The sequence below is a fragment of the Piliocolobus tephrosceles genome, chromosome 12, assembly GCF_002776525.5.
Source record: "Piliocolobus tephrosceles isolate RC106 chromosome 12, ASM277652v3, whole genome shotgun sequence".
Classification (NCBI taxonomy): domain Eukaryota; kingdom Metazoa; phylum Chordata; class Mammalia; order Primates; family Cercopithecidae; genus Piliocolobus; species Piliocolobus tephrosceles.
In genome coordinates this window covers 39,607,045-39,619,171 of record NC_045445.1, presented here as the reverse complement: position 1 = coordinate 39,619,171, position 12,127 = coordinate 39,607,045, and positions in this window count along the sequence as shown.

Here is a 12,127-nt window from a genome sequence, read left to right as displayed (position 1 = left end):
AACAAAGAGGAAAAGCTCCACAGCATTGGTCTTGGCAATGATTTCTTGGATATGACCCCAGAATTACAAGCAACAAAAGCAAAAATAGGTAACTTGGGACTACATAAAACTAAAAAGCTTCTTGATAGCCAAGGCTATAATTGAAAGAGTGAAAAGGCAACCTATGAAATGGAAGAAAATATTTGCAAACCATGTATCTAGTAAGGGGTTAATATCCAAATTACATAAGGAACTCCTACAACTTAATAGCAATAAAACAGCCTGGTTTTTAAATGGACAAAGGACTTTAACAGATATTTCTCCAAAAAAGACATATGTAATGGCCAACAGGTGTATGAAAAGATGCTGAACATCATTTAGCATCAGAGATACACAAATCAAAACCACAATGACCTACCACCTCGCATTTGCTTGGATGACCATTATCAAAACAACAGAAAATAACAAGTGTTAGTGAGAGTGTAGAGAAAATTGAAACCCTAGTGATGAGAACGTAGAATTATGCAGCTTATATGGCAAACAGCATAAAGGTTCTTCAAAATACTGAAAATAGAACTTCTGTATATTCCAGTGATTGCATTTTTGCATATAGATCCAAAAGAATTAATATTAGTATTTTGAAGAAATATTTGCACTCTCATGTTCTTTGTAGTGCTATTAACAATAACTAAGATTTGGAAACAACCTATATGTTCATCAATGAATGTATAAAGCCAATGTGGGCTGGGCACAGTGACTCAAGACTGTCATCCCAGCACTTTGGGAGGCCGAGGCGGACGGATCACCTGAGGTCGGGAATTCGAGACCAGCCTGACCAACATGGAGAAGTCCCCTCTCTACTAAAACTACAAAATTAGCCTGGCGTGGTGGTGCATGCCTGTAATCCCAGCTACTTGGGAGGCTGAGGCAGGAGAATCGCTTGAACCTGGGAGGCGGAGGTTGCGGTGAGCCAAGATCGCACTATTGCACTCCAGCCTAAGCAACGAGAACGAAACTCCATCCAAAAAGAAAAAAAAAAAAAAGTCAATGTGGCATATACATACAATGAAATATTATTCAGCCTTTAAAAAGAAGGAAGTTCTGACTTGGACACAGGAAGGGCAACATCACACACCGGGGCCTGTCATGGGGTGGAGGGAAGGGGCAGGGGGAGGGATAGCATTAGGAGATATACCTAATGTAAATGAGGAGTTAATGGGTGGAGCACACCAACATGGCACATGTATACATATGTAACAAACCTGCACGTTATGCACATGTACCCTAGAACTTAAAGTATAATAATAATAATAATAATAAAATGCAAATAAATAAATAAATAAATAAAAGAGTATTTAAATATCTCTGGGTTGGTTGTAAATTAATTTTTAAACCTAAAAAAGTTGTAACCTCTCAACTGTGATACAAGTAATCATTTTTCTAACCATAGCATATTTTAGAGTCCAATTCACCCGTCAATCTGAATTTACGCCTTCAAGATTTTAGAAGATAATCTGCAAAAGCATCTTGTTATTGCCACATGTGAAAGAGGATTATTATTTCCCAAGAGATGCTTAAAACATTTTTGGCTCCACTAAGTGGAATTTATATCTTTGGAATCTGGAGTCTCCATTGCTCTTAATTGAAAACTCCAGTTTATTAGAATGGTTTTAAATGCTAAATCCCAAACATGGTTAGTCCTGGCAAATTCATTTCCTGAGAATATAAGATTAAGGAATTTTCTCCCTCTTTTCCACTTAAATCTCAATTTATTTGGCTTTGGCTGTAATGGTTTGAAAATAATAGGCATTTCATTGACTTTGCTTTTAATTTATTCCAATCTCTAAGATCCTTAACTTCTGACATTATATCACATTGTCCTATTCAGTTGGAAATGATTTTTTTGGAAGTGCTCTAAACAAGGTGAGCCTGTGTCAAAGAAGTAAGTAAAAAACTAGAGTTGAGTGTTGATTGAGATAACTACTTCATGTCCATTAGGAATAATTCACCTTTGGATGATTCTCTGAATTTCTGGATTTGTATCTCTTATAGAGCTAAATACATTTCTTGAATGAATTATAATAGTAACTCATATGGTGGTTAAAATTTTTTGTGACTATTTTAGTCAGGTTCCAATGAGGAAAGTTAAAGTACAAGAAGAGATTAGACAAGAGAAATAGAAAGAAAAGAAACAAGATTAGATCATAAGACAATTCTACACTCAACTAATGAATATGCAAGTAGATGTTGACTTTTTAGTTTATGTATATTTTTATATCTAACCTGAGCTAATTGATTCCAACATAATATAATAAGATATAATTGTCCCTATAGCAAGACCTTTGAAATTATAATTATTCTCAAATGCTAGTGTATGAAATAACATTTTGTCTATCCATGGTGAAGTTTTTAAAATGTTAACATACAGGATTTGCTGTTGATAACAGTCTGAGTTAGACAATTGGGGAAGCTGAAGTCCACTGACATGGATTTATAGGCCCAAAGTATGTAGCCAACAATTTGTGTGACCAAAGTATGTAGCCAGTGAGTTAAGTCTGTTGTTTCCTAGATTCCTACAGATTTTTGATACTTGCATTGCTGTCAAAAAGTTACAAATGTAGCCCATTTGCTTGAGTAATTGTTATTAATGATAGCAGCATATTGCCTGGCAATGGAAGAATAATGGAAACTATTTTCCAAAAGTGTAATTACGTAATTCTTTCAAAAAGATGCATATGTCATTTACTACAAAAATTCAAAGCATATTGATTGAATTGTATAAGCCTGAAATATGATTAATCAGAAAGCATTAAAAATTAATCTATAGAAATTAATGAGGGAGAGTTTGTACAAACCCAGGGAACTCCATTTTATCTGTGCTTTGAACATTTTTGCAGATTGAATTGTGAGTTTATGTTGATTAATTGGCAAACCACAAATTCATCCTATAGGAAAGACTGTGTACCACTCATGCTGATTTTTGAAATGCTAACAGGTCAGTCCTACACTTCATTTTGGATAATAGAAGGTTAAGAAAGTCAATTAACAGTACCACTCACAGGAAAAGCAAGCAGCAAGGTTGACTAGCTGTGAGAGGGCCAAAATTATTCAAATGGAATGCATTTAACAGCATTTTTGGCTAAGGAAAAAAAAGGTAATGCCAATTTTTTAAATAATTATATAAATTGGCAGAGAGCGCTACCATGCCCCGCTAGGCAAACAGTACAGAGAATTCAGTATTCCCAGGTGTTCCCAATTGCAGCCTTTTAAAATTGGGCTTTTTTTGTTGTTGTTCTATTGATAATGGCAGCCTATGACTAGTAGTTGACCTTCAGTACACTTTCTCCTGGACCTTCTTACTGGGGTGAGGGTGGGGGATATGTTCCCATAAACACCCGTGTTGTGCATAGCATTGATGGTAATTTCACTGATAGAACACGATAATTAGAGAAGGAAGAAAGCCTAACAGATGCACACACGAGACTGCTCTAGGGACCAGAAGTTCTCAGAAGAGTCTTAGTGTAACTGAATAGATACAACCTTGCAATTAGAAATATCAATTGGATAATGACGAACATGTTCATTCATTTCTAATAAACCAGAATTTACTATCAAAGAGAGATTTCCTGTAAAACAGTGCTTTGAAATCAGATTCTTGATTTTAGAAACTTGTTGGCATGGCATTTATCTAACTCTTTCACTTAATATGTTAGATAAATTGGCATCAAAATTTAGTGGATCCCAAAATTAGATTGATTTTGACATAACCATGTCCAAGATTTTGTGGTAGCAGAACAAATTGTATCTCTATTCATTTCTAGCCTGGCACAAAATAAAAACATATGCTACAAACAAAATTAATTTAAAGGAGAAAAACTTTTGCTTGCATATACTGTGTGGTCTAAAGTACACTTTGTGGAATAATGAATTTGAGCTACCTGTGAGCTCATTTTGAAATATGCAAAAGAAAACAGTGCCATGGATGCTGCCAAAATCATCATTATTTTTAAGCAGTTACTTATTTGCGTGGAAGGGATACTTTTAAAGGTTTTTTGTTTGTCTGTTTGTTTTTAATTTCAGTGTGGTATACCTCATTGCTGTTTCCATTTTGCACATGGTTAGAAACCAAATGGTTACAGTAATTACCAAAAGTCAGAGAAAAAAAGTCAAAGGTCTGGGGAAAATTGGTCCTAAGAACTGAACAGATTGTGTTTTCATTTTCTTATATATGTGGAAAGGCTGGCTACATAAAACAGCCAGAGTACACAAATATTTTACCGTTGAGGAAAAAGAACAGCAGCAGGCTCTCTCTTTTCTCCATCTCCATCTCAATCTCTGTCTCTCTTTTTACCTCTCTCTCTCTGTCTCTCTCTGTCACACACACACATGCACATGAATACACACAGACTCTCACTATTCTTGATCGCACTCATGGACCAATAACTTATAAGAATGAATTTTATAATTCCGATATATATATGGAATATTTATGAATGTATAATTCTGTTTGAAGTCATTTACCATTTTTCTTTGGTAATGGAAAACTAAGTATTTGGGTTTTTAAAAAATCAGTTTAGAAAATTAGTTCATATTATATAGTACATATTACCATGAAATACAAGGTAATCATATTTTTCATTAATATTTCAGGTATATGTAAGTTTGATCCCATAGGATGCTGGTATCTTACATGTTACACTTTCCAAGTGTATTATCCAAATGTGATTTCTATGGAATTGCTTACTTTTGGTGGCTCACATGAATGAATGCTTATGGTAGGTAACAACTTCCCTTCTGGTGAATAAAAATACTTACTGCTCATAAATCAGATTGTCTAAGGCTTTACTTTACCTAGAGGTTGTATATTATCTGAATCCAATACCACTGCAAGAAAAATCCAAACTGTTCTGTTTCTAAATTGTTAAGTGTGTCATAGTTATTTTAGACTGTGCCCTGGCTGTAATTTCAATAGCATCAGACCTGTATGATGGCAAATAATTATTTTGGAGGAAATATTTACAGTTTTAAAGAGATTTTGATAATCAACCTGTAAATGTGGGTATTATTTTGTAAAATACATGCTATATTAAGAGAAATGTCTCAAAAAATGTACCTGGTATGATTGTCAACAGGCCAAGTCATGTTTACGTTCTGAAATATTTTTTCCCCATGTGAAGAAACAATAATGAGAAAATTAGATTGCCCAGATAAAACAATTTTGTTAGGAAATGTTGACTTTATGTTGGAAAAATAAATCATATAAATTCAGATTCTGGTAATCTGTGGATTAACCCTTGTTGCAAATATTATCAACTGAGCTCAGAGAATCTTGATTTTTTAAATCGTATTTGGGATTATTATACTAATAGCCAACATAGGTGAAAATGAGAAGAGATATATCGACAACAGAAATGTCCTGGAGTGTTCCCTCTGAACTTGTCCCTCAAGTTTTGAAATACATAGCTTGATTCAGATAGCAAAATATTGGTATGCAGGAAAAAAACAGTCACTCAAAGAAGTCATAGCAACTCAAGCCAGAGCTACAGGCAGGGAGGAGAAATGGAAAACTAGCCTTTTGAATAATTAATATAGACAGCCTCGAAATCAATATAGATTCAGGGATTGCTGTTGTTCTTACTAAAAATTATCTGGTAGAAGTATAACATGTCGATATATTTTTAAAAGCAGCTCTAGTTTTCTAACCACAGTTTTCATTTTTCTCAAGCTCTATATTTCCATTTGTTTGAAACAGCTTTGGCACTGTTTCTGACAAGGTGTCTGTGATGTGTGTGTGTGTCTGTGTGTGTGTGTGTGTTGTCTGTGTGTTGGGGGGAGGAGAGAGAGAGAGAGAACGTGTGTGTGTGTGTGTGTGTGTGTGTGTGTGTGTGTATGAATGTTTCGTTTTGTCTCCGGAATCCCTCAGTGTGGGTTGGCAGCCACAGATCCATATTATCATTCAATGAAATGCTGCCAACTAAATTGTGTTTACAGTCAGCCTTAACTTATGTTCCAAGCTTAGTATTACAGAACCTTCCAATACCTTCACATAGTTTTCAAGTATGAGTCTGCAATTACTTCATCCTATTCATTGATATAAAAGTTTGAAAGAAGTTCAATATCTTTTAATTGAAGTTATCAGAATTCCCTTGTATGTGATGGTAGTCCTGGGAGTAACTCTCATCAGTGTTCCCCTGTATAAGTTTAAAAGTTGATAATACAGGCTTGTGACTCACAAGGAGAGGAAGTCAAATACTGAGCTGAGTGCTGGCACCAACTGCAGTGGGTGATTTATGAAAGGAGTTTCATTTGTAGTTCTCAAAGGCCTGTCATGGCTTTTAACAAAGCAGTATATCCTTTCTTTTTTTTAGCTAGTTTGAGCTATGACATTAAATATTCTCTTTCAGGACCTTAATCAGAAATCACTCTTCTTAGTTAAGTTGATATGACTGCATTGGTTGCTACAAACAAGCCTGACAATTTCTTCTGATCATATTTGAAATGTTACATAAACCATGGGTTTGTCTTTTTTAATTTAGTAAATGAAGACAGGGATAAATCTATGGAGAATCAAAATGTGTCAGGTGGCAAAGAACAACTTGGGATTTTGCATGTACAAAATGACCTTTCAAATAATAATAGTGAATAAATTATACTTCACCTTTACATAGAAGGTATTTCTGGAAAGCATTTATTTTGTTGGAGAAAAAGTAAAAATTAAAAATTTATTATATGAGAATTTGAATCTGGTTTTCTTATCACAATTGAGCATCAGGAGTCCTGAACTTGACAGACTCCATTTTTCTATGAGTATCCAAACCACATAAAATAAGCAAATAGTGGCTGATTCAAACTTTAGCCTTACACATTCAGAACAAAACTATTAGGTTGATGCAAACATAATGACGGTCTTTGCCATTAAAACTAATTTAATGACACATTTTGCCATTACTTTTAATGGCAAGGACCGCCATTAAATTTGCACCAACCTTTATTTCTTTAGTTGCTTTAAATACTGCCTAAAATTCTACCATTAGCTCAGTATTGTGAAATATAACTAGACTTCACAAGAACTGGATTGAGGTCCATATTTACAACTCCTGAGTCACATGCAAGTTATGTAATCTCTCTAAACACTAAATTTCCTTATCTGTTGTTAGAATCAAAAGAGAATAGCTTATGTAATTATTTTCATGCAAAGTGTAAAATGCAACAAAAATTTGGCTATGTTATAATTATTATTTTGTGTTAAGGCATTTTAACTCATAGTTTTGAATCCTAGAAAAGGGGTTACATTTTGCTATTACAAGTCATTAGCCATTGCTGCCATTATTAACTACTCATTTTGATACCAAACACAACACTTACATTGTTACATTAAATCTATTTAATCCTCACCACATTTGAATGGGATATTAATATTATTGCCATTTAAACATAAGGAAACCAAGACTTTGAAACATCTGACCAGATAGACACCTGCATTTGAATTTTAGCTTTATGATAGCTATTTTACACCAAACAGTTGTTTAACTGTTCTCAACTTTAAAATATAATATGTTATAAATAGATAAGCATTACAGGCTTTTCAAAGAATTGGAAATAAAGATATATAGTGGTTTTTAAGAACTATAAGACAATAATGGTAGTGGTAGCAGAAGCAGTGGTCACTTGGATCAAGCCAGCCTTGCTAGCCCCTTCTCTATCCCCCCGACAGAGTACCTAGAGCCGCATTGTCCAATAGAACTTTCTGCAATGATTGGAATGTTCTATATCTGTGCTGTCCAACACAGCAGCCATGAGCCACATGTTGCTATTAAGCACTTGAAATATAGCCAGTGCCACTGAGAAATTTATAATTTTTAGTTAATTTCAATTTTCATTTTAATAGCTACATGTACCTAGTGGCTATCATATTGGATCAAGGATCTAAGGATCACAAGATTCATTATTTCAGACACAAATGAATAAAGAAACATTTCATTTCCTAATAAAATATTTGAAGGGGCTTGTATATATTACAGGCACTTACAATAACTGATACATGTTTTTCTTTTATTTTATCCAGATAATTAAGATACTATACAACGATGAAAAGGACAGTGAACCAGAAGGAAAGTCCCTGAGTCCTACTTCCAGACCTGGCACAAGGTAGCTGTATGATCTTGAGCAAGTACCTCACCTTTCCAGGCTTTACTTTCCCTTCCTACTTTGCTAACTATATAAAGATCCTTCGATGAGCAAATTTTGCAGAACTTTAACTAATTACATATGGATTAGTTTTCTTTTACAAAATACTAATATACACTGTCTTTTTTTTTAAATTTTCAACAAACAAAAAAACCCCCACTGCTTGATATTTAAAAAAATTTCTCAGTTTTGTTTCTGTTGACATCTGGAGTAATAACTTTAATATTCCAAGTTCCAAGTAGACTTAAGAGAGGCTTATCATTTTTGCCAGGCATTAACTCTACTAATACATGCATTATTTAACTGGACCTTATTCTTTTTCATCTCTGCAAATAGTTTATTTCTGATGCCCATTTATAATGTCCAAAGCAATAAATCTCTATTACAGTCCTTTCTGTACATTACTTATATTATTATTTCACTGATATTATAAAGTACTCTTAAGAAAGTGGCCAAAGAACACAGGTAAATCCCATATAAAATCCTTCCTGACATACACAGCTCATTCTTAATAAGTGACTTGTGTCTTGTCTGCATATTGCCTCAATTATGCTATTTTTCCTGATTTTCGCTAACACACGATATTGTTTAATCTTCATTTTTGATGTTCCCTAGTCTAATAGCAAACACAAAATAGGCATATTATTATTAAAAGGACTTTGCCACAATATATATTGTCCTAGAATATGTCACAAAGTGTTGCCATTATTATAATCTCCCCACAGTTTGACAATTATTACATAAAATAACATTTGAATAGCTGCCAACAGTTTACAAAACAGTTTTATCATTCCTTTGATTCTTCTCAACAATCCTTGATGTAGGTTTTATTATTCCCATTTTAAAGATAATGAAATTGTACGTCAGAGTGGTTAAATCTTTTGCACAAAGCCACATTGTTAGTAATTTTTAAAAGATAAATTCAAACCTAAGTTCCTTTTTATACTAATAAAAACTATTTCAGGAAAATGTATCAAGTATCTCAAGTATCACAAGACATTTTAGTCATGTATGACTTACATTTAAGCTTAATGTAGGCAATTGCATCTTTATATTCTGAAACCAACACACTTCTAAGGACCTCTTTGATTTACCTTATTCTCAGGATCCAGTTCAATCGTTTTACTGTAAAAATAATTTCTACCTTTTTTTATCAGGATTTTTTCTCTTCATCAAATGGTTTACATCCCTTTCCTTGGCTTTCTTGTTGAAAACTTTGATTAAATAACAGTTTCTCATCCTATTAAATTCCATACAACATATATTTTTATTTCTAGATAAAAGCATATTGTAAGGAAGGAGTTAATATTGTGTCATTTTCAAGCCTAAGTGAGATGGAAAATAGAATATTAAACACCCCACTATCATTACCACAACAGCTATCAATATACACGTGTATGTATGTGTGTGATTTGTTTATACTGTAATCTTCTGAGAAATCTCTGGGCTAACTTATAACAAATGCTGGAGTTTACATAAAAACATGTGGCAGTTCAGTTTAGTTTATAAAAGAAAATAATGAAGAGAAACAGAGTGGTATTATAGCTTATTAGCAAAATCAGACTACTCTGGATTATAATTTTAACACTGTTTTTAATGTGTCAATAAAATCCTGTGAGCATTGGTATCTTGCCGAATTTCAAGTTTAAGACATTCATTTCTAAGACTTGGATAAAAGTAAGTTTAATTTTACATAAATACTAACTTCATTTTTATTTCAAATGTACATTGGTATATTTTAATTTATGTGTAGTTTCTTATAAGCTTATCTCCTATTGTATATGAAAAATGTATAAAATATATAAGAGTCTTAAAGGCAAAGAATGAATGTTCGTTTTTCAGTTTAAGGGACAATGAAGTTTTACCCTTTTCCTTTTAAAAAATATTCGTGTTAATAAAAATCAGAAACTAGTTTCTGGGTAATAAATATAACATTGCTTAAATGTAAATTACAAATATTGAAACATCATATCCTATGACTAATCAGAAAATGTAGAAGTCCAAAACTAGAAATATAAAAGAAAAAGAGTGAAAACAATATTCTTCCTTTCCTTAGAATTTTTTTAAGCAGAGGGTAAAGAGAAAAATATCTACAGTGGACCAGACATATTAAACATTTTAATTTGCTTCTCTCCCTCTCTCTGTCTCAGGTAGTCTGTAACCAGTAACTGCTATAATTAAAGTAACCTGCCATGTTTTGTGCCTTCATGCTACTGACTTAAGTTTTTGTAAATTTTTAAAACAAAATTAGATTTCTATTATAAGAGCTACTCTGTATTGAAACATAATACAATGTATTTTGTTCTGTGCAGAGTTTACACAGTACTTTTCATATAGGGACATAGTCTCTAAGTCACTACAATATTCCACACAGAAATATTGCAATGGTCCCTAATATTTGTATATCACTTTATAAGAGGTTTCATTTGCATTATTTCGTCAAGCCCCTGCAAAAGGAAGGACAGTTATTATTTATTCTCATTAGCAGCTGAGGAAACCATGACACAGAGAAGTGAGGAAACCCGAGTATTTGATAAATAAGTGAAAGAGCTGGAATTTAAGTATGCACTCCCTGGAAGTTCAGGCTGTATCACAAAAAGTCTAAAAAAGCTTTGTGCAAATGCCCTCAGACCAATTGCTATTTTACTTGTTTTACAGAATGTAGGGGATCTTTTTACTGTTTTATTAGCTAAATAATGCATTTAATTATATTAATAATTTAAAACATTATATTTGCCATGCCTTAGAAGTACGCATATTATTTTAATCTCTTCCACTGAGATAACTGGTAAAACTGACTTTGACATATTATTAATTTCTTGTGCTTCTATACAAATTTTTACCGAACTGCTGAGTGTGACTGACAAACCAAAATATGACACAATAATAATCTAAAAGTTAAAGGAAAAAAAACAATGCTAGGCAACAAAAATTCTGTGAAAAAATAAGACCATGTTGCTAATGTCAAATGTAAAATGCTTATGACATAAAAAACAGTTATAATAGACTTTCTATATCCTTCTATCTTTTCTATAGTGATAAATATTAGACATATATGTGTGCAGTTTTAGATATATGACAACCAGATGACAGATTCTTTAAGATAAATTTATAATCAAATGAGAAATAAAGCTTCCATTTCTGATACGGCAGTGTAAGGAGTTCTACAGATCCATTCCTCAGTGAAACAAGCATAACTGGTAAAATCTATTAAACACACGCACAACCATTTAAAGTCTCTGGAAATTGTCCCAAGGGCCTACAGCAAATAAAGAAACGGTTATTCAGGAAAATCCGCTAAAACTTGGTAATTACAGTAAGAGTGTGTTGCATTTGAATTGTGAACTGCTCCCTCTCCCATCATTATCTCAGCTTAACAGAAGTTCAAATCTGGGCTTGTGTGACTAAGAAGATGGTCTTATTTCTCCTCTCCATTCCAATTAAGTTCCAATTAAAGAATAAAGTATCTCATCAGGAGGGGCTGGCTACTAACATTTCTCACCCTCTCCAAATCTATGTTGCAGAGGCTAAATTCCTACAGAGTGAAGCCAAAAGATCAAGGCCTCCCTTCCTCCCTCAAATCTAGGCTTGTGTGACTAAGAAGATGGTCTTGTTTCTCTTTTCAGTTCCGATTAAAGAATAGGGTACCTCATCAGGAGGGGCTGGTTACTAACTAGCATTTCTCACCCTCTCCAAATCTGTGTTGCAGAGGCTAAATTCCTAGAGAGTGAAGCCAAGAGATCAGGATCTCCCTTTCTCCCCAGCTTCCAGAAACATGACTAAGCAATTTTGGTTTCCCAATTGCCATCTCCCCAGCTTGCTAGAAGGACAGAGGTTTCACAGTGACTGAAGAAAGTCAAGAAAACAAGAGACTACCACTATAGACACTAACTGGATAAGTGGCTCAGAGATTTTGTGCAGAAGAAGAAGCAATCAATAAGAGGAGAACTCCAAAACTCTC